A 21515-nucleotide genomic window follows, 5' to 3' on the forward strand; every position below is an offset into this window, starting at 1 on the left:
GTTGGATGTGGTTGAGTTTTCAGATGTTACTTCGGATGATGAATTAGCTTCTTTTTTGCTGATATTATTACCCAAATGGCTCTTGATGTGAGTTTCTTAATTTGTTTGATTTTGCCCAAAATTGTGCTTTCGCCGTAATTATTGTTTTTAGTATGGGCTAGTTATATAATATTTTCAAAACATTTTGACGGCTTTCTGAAATGGTTTTCTCTGATAGTTTATTATGGAGGTTTTGAAATGTAAATTTTGAATGCCAGGATGAGCTAGAAAACATGGCATGGAAGATGCCTGGTTGCCACCATGGAGGTCATGCTTTGTTCAAACTGATGGTGGATGCTACTTAATCACAAGGTATGGACCTGTAACTTAAATGGTCCTTTTGCTTTATTAATTTTGTTGGAGACAGTCATGAGTGTGGGAGTGAGCTCATGAATTTTTTTTTTTTTGCAGTATAGAGGACATCTTTTAAAGGATGGCGGTGCAAGTCAAATACAAAACTGTCATCTTCATTTGCACCTTGGTTTGATGGGTTACAGGTTACTCTCCTTCTCTCTAGCTAGTTTTATGCCAATTGCTTTGCATATTGAGTACAATTTTAAGTTTCAAACGTTCATGTGAATTGTGTTGTGTATGGACATTCCAGGATACGCGTAGTTGATTGTTGAATGACATTAGTTAAATGAATATGTGATGGTATATCCTTATCATTAGATATGTGTGTGTGTGGTGTTTACATCCGACGAGTAGAGCCGTTGAGTGTCTATCGACTACTGTGTCAATTTACATTTCGCCTTCTTCAGTTTGTTGTATTTATACCCTCTCTAGATGATGAAGGACTAAGAGTATACGATATCACTTTTTCTCTTTCTTGTTGATACCACATTCAGTACTAGAATTGTTTCAGCTGACAAACTGGCTGAGGTTTCAGCCTTTACGTCTGTACTATAGGTAGTTAAATTGCCTCCCATGTTTCTGTAGTGTTCTCTTAGTGAGTGGTATTGTTTTTAGGGCTGTTCTTCTACTAACAAATGCTCTTATTTAATTCATATAGGACATTTATGGGGACCAATCTAAATGTGTTATGGGAAAAATTTCTAGTTCAATCAGAAGGTAGCTTATCAATGGTTCTTTTATTTGATGCTCCTGCTGTTAGGACTAATGTGAAAATTTTGCACATGTTTGTAGTTCTATACTTCTGATTGTTACATCTTATAGTCTTGTTTAATTATTCTAATTTGGTTTCAAGATTAGTTTAATTTGAATCTGGGACTTCCCATTTTTTTCATACACTGACATGCCCTTGCTTGTTTGCTGAATCCATCTCCCCATAGGTTATTACTCGGTTAAAGAAAAAGTTGATGGCCTCAAAGACCTTCACATTTCTCACGTCGAGTCTCTTCAAAATTAATGGTGTACGTTTGCACAAAGCAAGCACTGATATTACATGGGAAGAGATGTCGACTTTAACATCTAACAATCCCCGGTGCATTGAAGAGGTGTATGTGAACAAGGGTTTTATATTCTTGATCTTCATAATACATCACGTCCCCGCATTCATTTTTCAACCATGTATATGAATTTGGCTAGAGAAGTTTCGGCTAGTAGATGTTTAGAGATCATTTAGTATAGATTAGCTTAGTAACTAAGACGTTTGTGAGATTTTGTATACATTAGATAGTATTTGGAACGTTGTTGGGTTGAATGAAATTTAATGTTACTTTACATGTTATGTATTGGTGGCTGGTTGGATTCTTGTTGTAGATTTTCAAGCTTTTGTATTCGAATTGCTAGTTTTACGAGATTTTCGGCAACAAATTTTTGTATATAAAAAAAACTTTAATTGCATCCGTTTCTGATGACAAATGCGCAAATGGTTCTTAAAAAAATTTATCAATTGCATCAGTTTTTTCTGGTAGAACTGACGCAAAAAATAAAAGCAAATGCATCGGTTATGTGAAGAACTGACACAAATAACAACTATTTGCGTCGGTTGTAAGAGTCTATTGCGTCAATTCTACTAATACAACTGACGCAAATGACACCTTTTTGCGTCGGTTTTTAAGACACAACTGACGCAAATGTTAACTTTTTGCGTCGGTTCCAAAACAGACGCATATCAAACACGACCCCTCGATATACGTCAGTCAAAAACCGACGCAAAAGGTCTTTTACAACTGACGCAATAGGGGTTTTTTACATTAGTGTGAAACAACTTGACAAGTTTAACTTCAACCTCACAGAGTTGATGTTGAACTCAATAATGCTGGAATTCGTGTTGAATGAGTGGATTTACAGACTTCATACAATAAAAAAAACAAGCTTAAAAACAATACCTAAAATACTGTTCCTTCTCATATTTAACCTAATGTATTTATAAAAAAAGAAATTATGACCTAACATTCAATGAAGCAAATAAATAAACAATCCAAAAATTACCATCGACAAATGGAATCATTTGCAAATCCGTCATTTTTTACGTTGGAATATGGTATTGTTGTTTGGCTATAAGAATGGAAGATGATAAAGGAAGGATGTATGATTTTTATTTGCAGAAGTTTTGTTTGCTCAAAATTATCGCCATTTTTATTTGCAGATTTTAAAGGAAGATGATAAAGGAAGATGCGTTTTTTTCAAATTGTGTTTCTTGTGGAGTTTGTTTAGAATTGTGTTGAGAAATGTAGGTTGAATAATTATGCATGTGTTTGTGTGTGCACAGTGAGTAATAGAAATCATACTGACACACACACCCTCTCTCCTCCTCAACCTATTTCCTTTTTTTTTTACGCATATGTTGTCTTTACAGTAGGCAAATCTCCACTCTCCATTTATCTAATCCAAGGGCCCTAATAAAGACTTAAGGACTCAAAAGATATTAAGGACTTAGGAGAACTTTGCTCTATATATATATATATATATAGAAGAGATCAACTAAGTCCATGTATATGTATTGAGTCCATAAGTTCTATTAAGGGCCATTGGATGGTGAAAATGGATGGCCAAGATCAACCCCAAAAAAGTGTGTTTAATAGCTAATCTCACCATCTCTCTCCTCCTTCACTAATCCACCCTAATTAATCACTAATTTACTATATATTTGTTTTCCACTCATCCATTTCTCTCTCATCTTACACATTTCACTTCTCTCTTCTCTCAAACTCTAAAAAAAAAAACCAAATAAATTAAAAAAACCCAAAAAATCCAAATAAATAAAAAACCCAAAAATCCAAATAAAAAAAAAAACAAAACACCCAAAAAAATCAAAACCCAAAAAATCAAAAATCCAAACAAATAAAAAACTTCTCTTCCTCTACACCACCCCACCTGACACCACCCACCGCCACGACCCACCGTCTCACAACCACCACCGCCGCCGCAGCGTTTTTTTTTCTTCGTTTTGGTGTAATTTTTTATGTTTTGAGTTGTTTTTTTCATTCGTAATTTTTGTTGTGTTTTTTTCATTCGTTATTTTTGTTGTCTTTTATTTTGTTTATTCTTGTCTTTTTATCTATTTTCTCAATTCTCGCTTTTTTTTTACATTTTTTTATTAAGATTTTGGGTAAAATAAACTCATATAATAAGTTAATTTTAATCTTTTGAAAAAATAACTTTATTATCTCGTTTTGTGGTGGTAGTTTGGTGGACTAAAGTTATACAAAAAATGGACTAAAGTTATACAATGGACTAAAGTTATACAAATATGGACTAAAGTTATACAAAAATGAACTAAAGTTATACAAATATGGACTAAAGTTATACAAAAATGGACTAAACTTATACAAATATAGACTAAACGTATAACTCCACTCAGTAAATGTATAACTTATACTCCGTAAATGTATAACTCTAGTAACGATATGAGTAACTTCTACTCAATGAATGTATAACTCCAGTAAAAATGTGTGTAATTTCAATGAAAGTATAACTTTTGTTTTTTCATTTCTCTTTGTTGACAAATAAAAAAAATATAAGTATAACAACAAAAAATAACAAATAAAAACCAACACTATAAATTTGAATTTACATAAGTACTGTTTGTATAACTTTAGTCAATTTTTGTATAACTTTAGTCCATACTCCGTATTTGTATAACTTTAGTCAATTTTTGTATAACTTTAGTTCATTTTTGTATAATTTTAGTCCTTATTTGTATAACTTTAGTCCATTTTTGTATAACTTTAGTCCATTTTTGTATAATTTTAGTCCTTATTTGTCCAACAACACCGACACACAAATACCAAAGAAATACAAGTAATTAGAAATTTTTTGTCCAAAATCGTAGAACTTCACTGACAAATTTGTGTAAGTTTTAGTCATATAGTCCAACCAATATCATTTTTTGTATAACTTTAGTCCAAAATCGTATAACTTTAGTCCAAAATCGTATAACTTCACTGACAAATTTGTGTAAGTTTTAGTCATATAGTCCAATCAACATCATTTTTTGTATAACTTCAGTCATTTTTTGTATAACTTTAGTCCAAATTTGTATAACTTTAGTCCAAAATTGTATAACTTTAGGAATATAAATTCAGATTTGAAACCAACACAATAAGAAGATGAGATTAAAGTCCATAATAGTCCAAAATATGGAACTTTAAAAAAAAAGATAAATAAAAAAAAACCGAAATACTGAAAACTAAATCTGAAAGTTTTGTAACACTGAAAATTGCAAAAAAAAAAAAAAAAAAAAAAAACAATAATATTGCAAAAAACAAACCATCTAAACTTTAGTCCAAAACAAAATTTAAACTAAAAAAAACGAAAAAAAACAAAGATCTAACAAAAAAGAATTAAATAGCAACCAAAATTGTACATAATGCGATTGTAGTTGCACATATTGTCAACAAAAATTAACAATTTAAAAAAAAAAGTAAATATAAAAAAATAGATCTAAAATTCAACCCTTAAAATATTAAATCTCTTAACTTTAATTTTTCAAGGGTGTAACTTTAGTACTAAATAGTATAACTTTAATGGTAAATAATGTAATTTTAATGTTTAAAGAGTATAACTTTAATCGTAAATGGTATAAATTTAATCGTAAAGAGTACAACTTTAGTCGGAAATAGTACAACTTTAATTCCAACAAAGTTCTAAAACAAAAAAAAATATCAAATTAATATATAGCAAGACTAAAATCTAAAATAAAGTTACACTAATTCATATTTTTATATAAAAATATATAGCAAGACTAAAATCAAAAATCGACGACAACAACTATATTAAATCTACGGCAAATACACATAATGAGAGAATATAAAATAAGACGATATTTAACATAAGAGATATGAAAAAAATATACTAGATCTAAAAATATGATATTTTAAAAGAGAAAAAAATGTAAAAAACCGGTTTTGAAAATAATAACAACGAAAACAACAACCCCGACAACAATAACAATAACAACACCAATTAAAAAAAAAAAAAAATTGAAATACACGGCTAACAGGAACGATTACAAGACCACACACCCAAATCGAAATGAGCTAAAAACAAAAGAAACAAAAAAAATTAACAAGCAAAAAAACAAATCGAAAACCGGTTTCGTGGCTGTGTTGTTGTTGTTGTATTCGTGGAGTTGTTGCGGTGGTGGAGGGAGGAGGAAGGCGGGTGGTAGAGAGGAAGGTGGTCGTGGAGAGGAGGGTGACGAGGGGAAGGTGCAGGCGGGTTTCGCGAATTGTGGTGGCAGACGGGTTTGGTGGTGGCGAGAGGAAGGCCGGTTGTGGATGCAGGTGTTGGTGGGTCCAGTGGTGACGACGTGAAGGGTGGTTCGTGGGAGGTGATGGCGGTTGTGGGGTGGTTCGTGATGGTGGAAGGTTGGTGTTGTCGATGAAGTTGTTGTGTTTGGTTTTTTGTTTGGTTTTTTTTGTTTGGTTTTTTGTTTTTTGTTTTAGTTTTTTTTGGTTTGGTTTTTTTTTAGAGAATGAGAGAGAATGGTATGAGAGTAGTGAGGGAGAATAAATAATGAGGAAGTGAGTAGGGAGATTAGAATGGGCAAGGAGTTATGCAGGATTAGGAAGAGTTATGGACGGAGATTAGGGAAGGAGATTTGTGACCCTTCAATGAGATGTAATCTCATCCTTCCATCCCTTCCATCCAAAGGCCCTAATAAGGACTTAGGGACTCATATGATATGAGGGACTCATGAGAACCTCTCTCTCTCTCTCTCTCTCTCTCTCTCTCTCTCTCTCTCTCTCTTTATATATATATATATATATATATAGGGTTGAGATCCTATGAGAACCTCCTTCCTATGAGAACCATGAGAACCTCGGGTTCAGAATCTGTGTATTAAATGTTCAGAATCTTTACATCAAAGGTACATAATCTTTGTACCAAATGTTCAGTGAGTTGACAACCAGACACCTCCACTGGAGAACTTGTAACTGGCCGGACAACTGCCATTATACACCGTGATAAAGATTTTGTTGATAGTTTATATATATAATATGTTAGTCTTGTAGTCATTATGATCATCCTTTTTACCCCAAAATTATGATGATAAGTAGCAGACACTTGAAAGTTCTTACCCATCTATATTCTACTTAAGGTCCTTCGAACAACAAATGAAATTAGAGCATCTACGAAACCGTAAGAGTATGTGAGAGGATAATTGTCATAGTTTGAACCAAATTTTCTAGAAATTATCATTAATAATATATTAAGTTGACTTTTTGCTTTGTTTCTTTAAGCGGGAAATCAAAGTAGCCTTTATGAACTATCATCAGGGGGTGTGTTCAGCTATTCCACTTGACCTACAATTTTGAATTAATTTGAATTGTTAATAAATGTAGCTAAGATTCTTCGGTCCGTTTTTCTTAAGACCATTGCTTTTGGTCTGAAATAAGACGGGTAATATGTCATCATTTTACAATAAAATGTTGTTATTTTTGATAACATGTTACCATTATTGTTCACATTATTTTCAGGGTAAAAAATGACACCTTTAGTCATAACATTTTGTGAATTAATTGGTTACATTTTCTTAAAAAATGGCAACATTTTATCCGTTTGACAAATAAAACCAAAAGTGTCCGTCTGAAACAAGAATTTGTGAAGATTCATAGGGATTGGCAGCTCGGTTGAGTGGCGTGCACAAGTATTGTACGAAGTACAACATAACTCTCCCACTTGTGTGCAACTTTGCAAATTGAAAATATTGTACAGGAACATTTTTTAAGCTACTTAGAAAATGATAAGCAAATCTTGGAAAAAAAGAGCTTGGGTTACAAAGCCACGGTTTATATGTACAAAAAATATGCCAAAAAGGAAAATTTTCTCTTACAACCAGCTGAAATTTTGGTACAAAGACTATGAACTTGTGGTACAAAAGTTCTGGACTTGAGGTTCTCATGATTCTCATGTAAAGAGGGTTCTCATAGGATCCTAAATCTATATATATATATATATATATATATATATATGTTCAGATGAGTCCTTAGTTTTGGTTGAGTCCATAAGTCTTACTATCTACTATAGGATTAAGAGAAATGGATGGTGGAGATTAGATGGCCAAAAGCAACTCATTAATTAGAAAAAAAATAAACGTGTGATTTGTTATCATAAATAGGTGTTTAGGTTTCCAACAAAACATCAATCATAATTACAGTTTTGTTCACGTTTTTTGAACCTTTCATTCTCTGTAAAACTTTCACCTTCTAATCCACCTTCATTATTCATTTTTTTTGTGTTCATCTTCTCCTTTCTGCCAATATTTTTTAGGTTCTTCATCTTCCCCTTTCTAAAGTGTTTTGCATGCAAGTTAAAGAAACAAGAAATCATACTCATATACATTTATTGTTACGGAAATTTGTTCTTATATTTTGTTGGGTGTGTTTTTGGATAAAACACACCATAATTTTCAATGTCGACATTAAACATGAATGATATGCAGATTGTGGAAGTAAACAATGGTAAGTAAATTGTTCTTCAATTTTTTTCTTTTATTTTTCGTTTTTTTAGAGGATTAATATAAGGTGAAGAGTCTAAACGATGAAAATTACATGAGTTGCTAGTTTAGTTATAAAATTTTTGGAAGAATAGTTACATAATTGTTAGATAAAGGTGAAAATAGAGTAGTTCCTTTTTTTGTTGTAGGATGTTTTTAAATATTGAGATACAGCTGCATAAAAACCCTATTTTTGGGTTAACAAATTCATTGAAGTTACATATGTAGTATTATAGAGTTACATATTATGGCGCTAAATTTTGAGTAATATTTGACTGTTAATATTAAGGTGTTATTCTGATAAAAGGCTACGGAATTTTTTCTTTTTTGTACAGTGGAAGAATGTTGTGAGGATGTTGAAGAGGTAGGGGAAGAGGAATTTTGTCACGCAAACGGCACACCATGACAAGAGGAACTGCCCCAATCGGTTTGCAGAGAGTCCACCAACATCAGTTTAATATTCTTCAGAGGAGAGTGGGAATGAGGAAGAAGAAGACGACTCGGAGTAGTTGTTTGAATTAGTTTTTATTTGGTTATTCCAGGTTGTAGAATTGTTTATTTTGGATTATGGAGTAGTAACTTTTATATTAAGGTGGTTTATTACTGTGAGCTTATAGTATCAACTGTAGTTACACAATGTTGGATTTAAGTTATATGTTTTGTGAAATGAAGTTACAGTTAGTAGTATAGTTGTTTTGGTTTTCCAAATCTTATATTTAAGTATGACCATCAACTTGACATTCCATAGCTGAAATGATGAAATGGCACTGCAGTTTGTTGAAATATAGTTCGCAATTGTTTGTCTAGTAGCATTTAGAAGTGTAACTTTAGAACTAAATTGTGTAACTTTAGTTGGAGTTACAAATTGTACTACTTAAGTTACACAAAATGTTCACTGAAATAACAGAAAATATAGATTATAAATATCTCAAGGCTGAGTAATTTCAAGCGAAAATAGTGTAACTTCAAAGCGCATACTCTGTAACTGTAACTGTGGCAAATGAAATTTAGCTCCTGCCAACCGTTGAAAAAATTTTAAGTCTGCCAACAGTATAAAATGGAGTTACACAACGTAGGACTTAAGTTACAAGTTTTTGAAGTGGAGTTATAGTCATTAGTATATTTATATAGGATTTCCCAATATTTTGTTTTAGTATGACTATCAACTTGACATTCCATATCTTAAATTATTAAATGGGACTGAAACTTTGTTGACATATAGTTTGTAATTGTAGGTATAATAGCATTTAACAGTGTATCTTTACGCGTTTAGTGTGTATCTTCACTTGGAGTTACACGTTGTGTGACTTAAGTTACACAAAATATGAACTGGAGTTACAGAAAAGATAGGTTATAAATAACTCAAGGCTGAGTAACTTCAACCCCTTGTTTTGTAACTTCGGTGAATGTATTATGTAACTTTAAGCCATATGTGGTACACGATGAGATATATATACCAAACTGTAATATTGGCAAATGAAGTTACACAATACAGTATGCGTAAGATAACAAAAATGATGAAAATGGTTACTCAAAACAAGGCTCGATAATCTTAATTTAAGGTCATATTGTTTGCTAAATAGGAACAACGTTTTAAGCGGAACTTAATTTGTTTCCAGGTACAAAACGATTTGACATTAATTCAAGTTTGCTACATATTCATACATAAGCTAAGAACCTGTAGCCTTCCTCTGTGATTTGGAGGATTTTGAAAGTATCTTGGCAATTTTCCGCCTTGCTTGAATTGTCTCCCAAAGTTGGTCTTTTCCAGCAACAAAATGATTGACCCTCTTCAAAACTTCAGCTCGATGGTTGTTCATATCAGCTAGTACAAGAGAAGCAGCCAGTTGGATTACCATGTAACGCTGATTGGTCTTACTGCCAAGGTCCTCGTGCGTGAAAGGCTCACCTTCATACATTAACAAGTGAGTCATGGTGAAAATGTTGGACTCCTCATTATTAGCACAAGGACTGGTCCAATCAAATTTAATCTGACGATGATTAAAACTGGCAACCTCGCTTCCTCTTCCCTTAAAACCTTTATAGTCCAAGTAGTCGCTCATTGCAGATACCTGCACATAATTTAGTAAATAAGAGGCTATGCAAAAAGAAGGAGTCTGGCCAAAAACTTAATATTGCCATAAAACGATTGAACAATTTTAGAAGATTAAACAGACAAAAACTTTAGAGAATGAGCATTAAAAAAAGGAACATCATGAATTTAAAAGGTAAAAAACATGGGACTTGACTGGAGTTACAAACTCAAGGACTGGAGTTACATAAAAATGACATAAAGTTACAAAACAGAATGTCATTTAAGGGTCTTCATATTGGAAAAAGTTACAAAACGAACTTAGCTGTAGTTATAAAGAAACTTAACTGGAGTTACAAATTCAAGGGCTGCAGTTACAAAGTGTTTAGTTGCTTTAAATTGACAGATTTACAGTTTTAATAAACCCAAAAAAAATCACAACAGAAGGAAAACAAACAATTTAGAAACATTAGAGAATAAGAATTAAAAAAAAGGAACATCATGAATTTAAAAGGTAAAAAACATAGGACTTGATTGGAGTTACAAACTCAAGCACTGGAGTTACATAAACAAGGCATAAAGTTACAAAACAAAATGTCATTTAAGAGTCTGAATGTGGGAAAAAGTTACAAAATGAACTTAACTGTAGTTACAAAGGAACTTGACTAGAGTTACAAACTCAAGGGCTGCAGTTACAAAGTGGTTTGTTTCTTAAAATTGACAGATTTACAATTTTAATAAACCCCAAAAAAAAATCACAACAGAAGGAAAACAAATCTATATAATCTTTTAAACAAAATTCAAAATTGAAACGAAAATAACAATGAAAAAAAAACTAAACTAATTAGTCTCCCTTAAGTCTTTTAGTCCAAAGAAATCAGTCTGTCTTAAGTGTAAATGTTGTATAATGCAAATGGCGGGATGAAGGAGATGATGATGCAGAGTAGAGAACTTGTTTGAATGAGATGAAGGGTTTGATGAAAACGGTAGAGTACTTGTTCGCTGGATGATGGAGTTTGATTTGATGAAAAATAAAAATTGATAAAGAAGATGAAGGGTTTGATGAAAGGGATTAGTGTTGCTGTAAAATGAAAACGTATCAGAGAAGAGAAATGTTTTGAAAAATGACATGGATAGTTAGAGTGATTAAATTAATTGCATGCATTGAAAATTATTGTGTTGTATTTTTTTAATTGCATGCATAGATTACTACAAACAGTAATCATTAGTGTGGGAGAGAGTGAAATACGTGGGACAATGTAAACTAATCTCAACCATCCATCAAAACTAATCTAACGGTTTATATAAGGACTTATGGACTCAACTAAAAAACAAGGACTTATATGATCCTCTCTCTCTCTCTCTCTCTCTCTCTCTCTCTCTCTCTCTCTATATATATATATATATATATATATATATATATATATATATATATATATATATATATATATATATATATATATATATATATATATAGATTTAGGATCCTATGAGAACTCTCTTATCATGAGAACCATGAGAACCATTCTCTACCATCAGATCAAATAATCTAACGGCACACAACTAACGCGCACACATGTTATTTTAAGTTGGGTATTTTTGTCTGCTTTGTTATTCACTCCCGCCTTCTTCAGTACCCATATTCTACAGTTGTCTATGCTAATATGATTCCATGCATGTGCTCTGCCATTTTATCGATACTCTCTCAAATTTGTATCCTTTTTTTCTTATCATTAACTAGTAAATCATTTAGTTTGTTTTTGCTTTATCAATAAGGTCTTAATCATTCAATTTATTTTTGTTTAAGTTATTTCGTGCTCTTTTCCTTTCGTGTCAAATAAAATGTAATAGATGTTTGTTTTGTTCACTTGTAAAATTGCCGAACCTTTCGTAGGAAAGCTTTGGACCCGAGGTATAAAAGTTCTGAACCTTTGACATAAAAATTCTGAATCTTTGATACAAAGTTTCTGAACCCGAGGTTCTCATGGTTCTCATGGGAAGGAGGTTCTCATAGGATCTCAACCCTATATATATATATATATATATAGATTTGGGATCCGGTGAGAACCACCTACATAGTGAGAACCTTGAGAACTCCGCCTTAATGATTTTTTTTCTAAAAAATAACGACATATTTGGATTCACCATAGAATTTTATGTCTAAATAACATATTTATTGGTCCAAAAAGTATAAATTATTGACCGGAATCGAGTTGAGAAATATTTTATTAATTTTGATGCACCTAATATTCATTTTTCATGTATCTAACAATTTTCACGCACCTAGAACTCGTTTTCGTGCACATAGAACCTGATATTTTCATGCACCTAGTAATCATTTCCATGCATGTAACAATTTTCATGCACCTAGTATTGGTTTTCATGCATCTATAGGCATTTTAGTATACCTAATTGTATTTTTGTACATTAAGTTTATATTTTGTAAATAAAATCAAAAAAGTTTATTTAGCTATACTAAAAATGTGTTAGAATAAACTAAACTAAGGGTAAATGATCCATCAAAACTTTCGGAACAAGATTTGATGATGATTTAGTAAAGGTTCTCACGGTTCTCATTATGTTAGTGGTTCTCACCGGATCCACGATCATATATATATATATATATATATATATATATATATATATATATATATATATATATATATATATATATATATATATATATATATATATATATCATTAAATTCAATTATACAAAATAACTTTAAACTTGCATAATTCATCAATTTATCTTTAATATATTTTTCCATGCCATATCTTAAAATTACGATGAAATAAATTATGAGACGAATTCACTACTCCCACTATTAATATTTTACTTAAATCAATTAGTTAACTAATTGTTCATATATGTTTTCTTTTGTTGTTAGTATTGTTACTTTTATTATATTCGTTTTACTACGGTTACTTCCAATACTCCCGTCGTAATTATTGTTACTTTCACTACTGCCGCATGAATATTGATAATTTCACTACTCTCGTTGTTGCTTCTATTACTTTCACTACTCCCCCTTGCTAATATAGTTACTATGACTATTCAAATGAGTGATTATTAACATATTATTATATCCAATGTTAATACAATTATTTTCACTACTAACATAATTACTTTTATTATTTGGCCATACAATTTTAAGAGATTATATATTTATATAAATATATTATATATATGCATTAAATCAAATCAAAATAATTATAGAATATTATATCTTTTGGAAATCTAGCTTGATTTATTAACCTTTTAATAGTTTCCAAAATATAACTTATTTATATTATATTTGTGTATGTTAAATAATTGTATAATATATGATGATACTAATTAATAACATAAGTGGGGCATATTTATTCAAAGGAAAATCACCATATTTTGATATTCTCTAAATTTATACTTCAACCAAAACTATATATATTAACATTGAAGTCCTTCATCGGGTCCATCACACAGTGATATCGATTAAAAACTATATAGTATAATTAAGTTGTATAGGTTTGGTGCCCGGCTACGCCCGGGCTACCTTTATTTACCATTTAAATTTTATTTTTTATGAAATATGATTCGCTAAATTTGGTTAACACATACATTTACAATTTATATCTTGAAATTATGATGAGAGGTAAAAATTAATCAACAAATTATGAAACTTATTCACCTCTCTCGCTGTTACTTTCACTATATCCCTTGTAAATACTATTACGTTCACTACTTCTTCGGTTAATGTTGTTTGTTTAACTACTCCTGCTATTTTTACGGCTAACCCATTAGTTTTGTTAAACTCATGTATTTAAATAAATAAATATTTTCTTAAAATCGAATTATTAGTTAATTTTTCATACTCTCTCTGTTGTTCCTACTGTTACTTTCATTACATGTGTTGTGACTACTATTACTTTTACCTCTCCCGCCGTCATTATTTTTTCTTTCACTACTCTTGCATTTATTATTAATAATTTCACTACTCCCGTTGCTGCTAGTATGACTTTCATTACTCCTGTTACTATTATTGTATCTTTTACTACTCACATGGGTGGTTACTATCATAGTAGTTGATTATCTAGTTGTATTAGAGTTATATGTTTAAATAAATCTGAAATATTAGATTAGAATATTATTTAAGAGCAATCATTATTATTTACTAATTAAATTACAAATCTAATGAATTATGGAATATTATATTTTTTGGAAATCTAGAGTGATTTATTTACCTTTTAATAGTTTCCAAAATATAACATACTTATATTATATTTGTGTATGTTAAATAACTAACATCTTTATACTTATTAATACCATAAATGGGGCATGTTTATTTTAAGGAAACTCATCATATTCTGGTTATCTCTAAATTTATAATTCAACCAAAACTATATAATTTACATTGAAGTCCTTTGTTCAGGTCCATCGCACAGTGTTATGATTACATACCATATAGTATAATTAATTTGTATAGATTTATTTAATCACATTTAAGTCCCTTGTATATATATATATATATATATATATATATATATATATATGTATATATATATATGTATATATATATATATGTATATATATATATGTATATATATATATATGTATATATATATATGTATATATATATATGTATATATATATATATATATATATATGTATATATATATATATATATGTATATATATATATGTATATATATATATATATGTATATATATATATATATGTATATATATATATGTATATATATATATATATATATGTATATATATATATGTATATATATATATATGTATATATATATATATAGGGGCGGGTTCAGGTACGAACTACCTTAACGTACGAACCGTACGAACTAGCTTCAAACCAGTTTTTTTTTTTTTTTTTTTTTTCAGATACACTTTATTTCTTAACCACATACATCTCTTATTCAGATACATTTTTTAACATATGTAGATACACTTTTTCCACAATAAAATTCTAGATGCACTTTTACACTTTTTTAACACTATTTTTTTTGCGGATACACATGTAATTGAAGCCAGATACATATCTTATATTTTCGGATACGTTTTATACTATTTGCAGATACATTTTATACTATTTGCGGATACACACATCACTATTGTTAGATAAACATGTCAATACTCCGAGATACGCATACTGCCAGATACACATGTCAATACTAACGGATACACATATTAATTGTACTTCGTATGTTACAATATGTGTATTCATATACGTATCTAGTAGTATTCATATACATATCTAGTACTATTCATACACGTATCCACCCCAAACACTAATTCCACCACCACACACCACCACCACCAACACGCACCACCCCACCGCCGCCACCACTCCACCGGCAACAACTAATCCAGACCCAACATCGGTCACACCGCCGACAACATTTTCACCACCAACACCGTAACCACCATTACTCACCGGTACACTCAGAAGACGCCGGCTACACCACCGGCCATCCAACATTCCGGCAACGTCATGGATAACTCCACGCAGCGAATACAGCCTCATGTCGCCCTCTTGTCTTTGCGATTAATCATCCGGAACCCGTATACGAAAGCGATTTAAACAGTTCCGGTTGGTGCACTTAAATGAAAGTTCGGGGGTACCATGTCACAAACTTAAACGCAGGGGTACCACGTGAATTAAGCCAAACCTCATGGGCACCACGTGAATTATCCCATTAATAAAACACGGGCATCATTTCCTTTCTATTTTAACACCAAACTCAACCCCTGACTCCCTTCCCTCTCATTCTTATCCGCCACTACCAGTCTACCACCACACCCGATTTCCCTCTCCCTCTTCAACTACCTCCACCGCCACCACCCGTCGGAGATTCCAGACGGCCGTCGGACGTGGTGTTATCTGTCACCAACCGTCTCATTTCACTACCATCATTTCATCTCCAACTTCCGTCTAATTAACATTATCGCTGACTTGTGTATTTCTAATTGGTTGATTCATGCAATTTTTAAGCTCGGCTTAATCAATTTTTTGCCTAATTTTTCATCATGCTTGAGCAAGTAAGTTTACTTATTCTTGTGATTTTTTTGCGTGTTATATAGATGGATTACAGTTAGAAAATTAATGGGGTTTCTAGTGAGTTGTGAAAAGTTACAATCTTTGTCACATGAAGCTGAAATAACGATCTGGGATTCTTGGATTTGTGAAAAATTAAGTAAGAATTTGTCTTGTGTTAGTTAGCCTGTTGAAAGTTTGGAATTCAGATGATATGATTAAGGAATTTAATGTGTTACTGTACTTGAGTTTCACTATATGGATATGGATTGTAATTGCTAATTTATCTATTTCCGTTTTGGGATGTACGCAATATTACCCTTATTACACTAACTCCATTTAGAAAGGCACGCTGCTTACATATCCCTAAAGCAAATTAAAATGTCAGGTTTTGTACAACAAAGACTTTAAGCTGAGAATTTTATTTTTATTTCTGTTAAATAAGTAAAAAGGAGGTATTTTAGAATACCTCAAGTAATCAAAGATTCATTCTTCATCTCTGTTTCTCATTCTATCCCTCTACCAACTTTTGAACCCATGACCCGAGACACTGAGAATGTAAAACTGTTAGTCAAATTGCGCTAAATTTTTTTATTAAGATGTAAAATTGTTAGTGTGTCGAATGGGTGGATCTCATGGCTGCTTGTGATGGTGCTTAGAGTCGAGTGTTGCTTGTGCGTGGTTGAAATTCATTTCTCAGGTTGTGAAGGCTTGGCGGTGAGGTTTGAGGTAACGCAAAGCAAGGCTGGTGTGTTATCTTGTCACCTGGTTGTGGTGAATCTTTCTTGTCGGAGTCGTTCATCGAGAAAGGTGAGTGAAGGCGAGGAAATTGGAGTATTGTGGTTGTGCTGGTGGCTGGAGATGATTAAAGAAGTGTATCTAGCAAAATAAAGGTATGTATCTAGTAACTTAAAGTAGTGTATCTAGCTAGTTGTGAGTATGTATCTAATAACTTATAGAAGTGTATCTAGCTAGCCAAGAATATGTATCTAATAACTTAAAGGAGTGTATCTATCCAAACTTAAATTATTATAAAATACATTGAAGCAAGAGTACGCCAATCAACTTATATCTTTAAAGTTTAAACTAGTCTTACTGAATTCCTAAAGTGATTCTTGTCTTCCATAATACCATTATACTAGTGTTTTATACATGAGCAACTTACCAAGAATTTTTAATTTTTGAAATGGTGAGTGTCATATTAATTCTATCTCAATTTGTTCATACTCGATTTTCTTCAACTATCAGATTTTCACATAAGACTATAAGAGGCGTTGTGACGGGAGCGAAGTCAGGTTTGATGACAGATAATGCTGCTGTGATTCTTGAAGACAAGAACGACAGGACAAAGGGAACCAGAGTTTTCGGCCCAGTACCTCATGAGCTTCGCAAGAAAAAGAATCTTAAGATCCTCACTTTAGCACAACACTTCGCAACAAGGTTAGTTCAATTATGATTTTGGATCTTTTAAATTTCTGTCCATTTTTAAAGTAATTTTGTGATAAATCATTGTGATAAGCAAAAAAATTAGTATAATCGGAAAAATTAGGGTTTGTAAAATCTAAACTTTTGATTTTCCTTGGTTATGTAATTGATTTTTTTTATGTGAAGTTGAAATCCAGCAAAAAAAATACCATGTGTTGCTACAACGTAGCTTAATCATATATCATGTGAGATTAAATTATTTTCATTGATGGTATTTTGAGTTTTATTGCAGATTTTCATGTTGGAGAGATGCGTCAATCACTCAAAATAAAAAATGTAGAGACGGCTCGATAATGGTAGATGCTTTAGGTACAATGCTTTGATTTCTGGGTTTTGTTCTTGTAAATGTTGTCCGTTTTTTGTTTCTCTCTTCGCTGTCACGTCTAATGTTTATCGAACCGGTTGATGTCGAAAGAGGTTTATCTATCACCTATAGTACCCATTGCTACGCTCAATGCATTCTCACTTTGGTTATCTAGTTCTGCTTATATTTATCTATCCGTTTCCTTTGTTCAAATGCTTAAAGCCTTTATGCTTGTTGTTGTTTATTCTATTGGTGTTATGTTTAAAAATGAGAATTTTAAGAGTCAAACTATGGTGAGGGTAAATTTTGTGCTGATTGACTAATTGAATCACTTCCGTTATGGTAATTGGTTTATGCTAGTAGGTAAACTGTAGTTTCCTTGTTTTTATCCTGGCATTGACCTGTCTCATTTGCTTTCAACTTTTTAGCAGAACTATCAAAATCACTACCTGATTTTCAACCATTTAACTTTTCACTAATCTCTTTTCGAGCCTTTTCCAACAGTATTTTCTGCAATTCAATCTTTGGTGGCTCTATGAAACTGTTTAATTTGCTGATCGTACTAGCGTTAAGTGAATTAGTCATGCCAAAACTTGGAGTTATGAAATCCATCTGATGATTATGCAAACCGATATCATCAGTTACTCTTCCCTTTTTCTCAACCAAGTTTTCAGAGACATAATTTTTCCTTTTTATCGTCTTTTCTTGTTTCTTGGCGGCATGTGCTTCTTCCCGCACCCGTTTGACTTTCTCATATGACTGTTGAACAACATTTGCAGCTTGAGAAACAGATGAAGCACCAGCAGCTCCGGAGAATGGGATCCATTGAAAATCACTTTTAGGGTTGCTCTTACTCTTTGAGTCCCGATGAGAATTTCGAGAATGAGACGCACTTTTTGAATTTGGTGGTCGCTCTATGGCGAAAGACGGCAGGTAGGATAGAGAAAATTCTAATTTAGATAAGTTCTAAGATACTCAAACTGCATCCTACATCTATGACAGACAGTCCAAAAGGTGCGGTGGCTTGACTTATCGGCCTTATTAGTCAATACCAGAAGTTGAAGACCCATTTGTCTGAGGAACATTCTTATTTAATTTGGCATTAGAAACACTCTGAAGGGTTTCTGGCCCAAACATTCCATTTTGCAGCATGGTTGCAGTCTTCTTTTTTTTGACAAGTAATGTACTAGTTAGTAGAATTTGCAGATGATCCTACTTGTTCATGAAAGATATTTGGATGGTTTATAGTAGGAGTATAGCATACAAATGGGAGTCAAAAGATTATATAGGAATAAATACTTATTCACTTGGTGCAGTAACATTTTGGCTAAAATGAGGTTATAGAACAAGAACAAAGCCTCAGTCCTAAAACAATTATTGTGCGATTATTATATTTTGTATAAAACATAATGTATCTAGTTCTCCCTCCGACTCACAAGTACTTTCCAAAATACGAAATTGTACGATTTAATGAGTATAAATATAAATATAAGTAATAAGGACCACGTATAATGATGTGTATCAGGCAAGAGATGCATATTTAGCAAGGTAAAATGTGTAGCTTGCTAGATATGTGTATCTAGCAAGGCAACGGAGTGTATCTAGGAGTGTATCTATCTTGCTAGAGATGTGTATCTATCAAGATAAATGAATGTATCTAGTAAGGCAAAGGGATGTATCTAGCAAGATTAAAAAGTGTATCTAGCAAGGTAAATGAATGTATCTACCTTGTGAGAGGTGTGTATCTAGTAAAGTCGAGGCATGTATGTAGTTAGCTAAAGGGGTGTATCTAGCTTCCAAGGTAAAGGTCGGGCAACGATTGTGTTTGGAATCCTTCAAGACGGCATCTTTACGTTGTTCTTCTCCTATTTTAGAAGTAGGAACATAGTATACTCTCGGTAAGATGGTAATTTCTGGAAAATAAAATAAAAGTTATTAATTTCAGTATGACATACATAACATACATTACCATGCTAGATATAGTTAACAGTAATAGATGATTTAGATACATTTTTTTCACATTAACACATTAACTTAAATACACTATTTTCCTACACAGGACACCTTTTTGCTTAATATAATCGATTTGTGTATCCAGTAGTAAGAACACGCGTATTCAGGCTCCTCATAGTGTCATATTTTATGGACCCATTACCCTAAACTACGACTGCCGCCCACCAACCACACAACCACCCCACCCACCGGCACCACCGCACCACCACCACCCACACCAACTGCCATCACTACCACACCGAAACCCGACAAACCAAGAACTTAAAAGCAAAACTACCTGATCAGGGAACGTATCTAGAACCCAACTTGATGTATCTGATCTTATGTACAACGATCAACACATACACGTTCTCATCGGCGACAATCAAATCGACCCTATTTATCCCTACTGCCCACAACCCACCTACCACCACACCACCACCGACAAACACTATGACCAACCACTCAACCTACAAACCGCCAACCTCTAGTTGTCGATCACCATGTTACCTGATACCCGTCGTTGTGAGTACCAAAGATAAAATTTATAATCTCCTATTAAGACTAACCTAGGCTAGTGGTAACAGGGTCGAACCACAAGGAGGCGAAATGTAAACTTTAGTTGATTTATGTTCGATCGAGGTAACTATTGTGGGGGTTGAATTGAATTGGTCGACGGCTAAAGTGAACAAAGATAATAAACTAAATAAACGAATTAAACAGATAAAAGAAGGGTACTAGGATGGTCGGTTCATTATAGCTTCGGCGGCAACAAACTAAGTCGGTCTGAATCAAACACAGGTAAGGCGGGAAATAAAGAGGTCCTCTCGGTCCACTCTTAACAAATAGCATCTCTCGATCTCGCTATAGGTCCCTAATGTCACTAATACTAACTTTCGTCCTGAAAAGTGACTAACGGTCTAAACTATACCTATCTTTCGATCTTAGCACAGTTTAGTCGATTTAATTGATGGTCAAATAACTTTCCCTATCTTTCGATCTAATGGGTTAGTCACGAAATAAGTATCTAACTGGTCGCATGCATTCGATTCGTTAAATACAAGATTAAATTTAATTAAAACGAATATGAACCCTACGAGGTCAGTCGATCGACTGAAAAGGTCAGTCGATCGACCGACACGCGAAACAACTTTCTCTGATCTAATGCCGCCTATGCCATAAATCGCCTACATCCTAGCACTAAAGAATTAGCTACTCATGATGAAAGTAATAACAACAATAAAACTAATAACAATTCTCAATTCATACTTAAAGTAAATAACAAAGAATGATGATACGATAATTGGCTTTTGGGGACACTAGCTATCAAATCTATACTAATAACGAAAGTAAAACAATAAATTAAAATTAGGGCAAAATGAATACCGAGATTTAAGAGGAAAGATTAAGAACAAGGGCAGAATTCCAATGCTAAAATCGATATCCCAAACCCTAGATACTCGAAATAAACTAAAACTCAAAGCAATCAGTATTGTGATGAAAACTTGGATAAAAACTTGAATGTCTAAACTGATGGTTTTATGTTACGTTATATAGCAATCAACGCAACATCTTATTTCCTAAACCTAAACTTCACGGGCTTCAAGATTCGCGGTCTTTCAATTCACGTCTCAAATAGAAATCTGGGTCGACCGACGATAATGTTTGGTCGATCGATGCTCCTCGAAGAAACAAAGTGGCTTCGAACCCGATAG

At 32.5% G+C, this 21515-nt stretch overlaps 1 long non-coding RNA gene across 1 annotated transcript; it reads left to right on the forward strand.

Annotated features, from left to right (window-relative positions):
* Positions 1-526, forward strand: LOC141632954 (uncharacterized). Its single transcript, XR_012537840.1, has 3 exons — positions 1-87; positions 258-351; positions 451-526. It is a non-coding gene; the product is annotated as an uncharacterized LOC141632954 (long non-coding RNA).
* Positions 527-21515: the final 20989 nt, after the last annotated feature.

The sequence above is a fragment of the Silene latifolia genome, chromosome Y (genome assembly GCF_048544455.1).
Source record: "Silene latifolia isolate original U9 population chromosome Y, ASM4854445v1, whole genome shotgun sequence".
NCBI lineage: Eukaryota > Viridiplantae > Streptophyta > Magnoliopsida > Caryophyllales > Caryophyllaceae > Silene > Silene latifolia.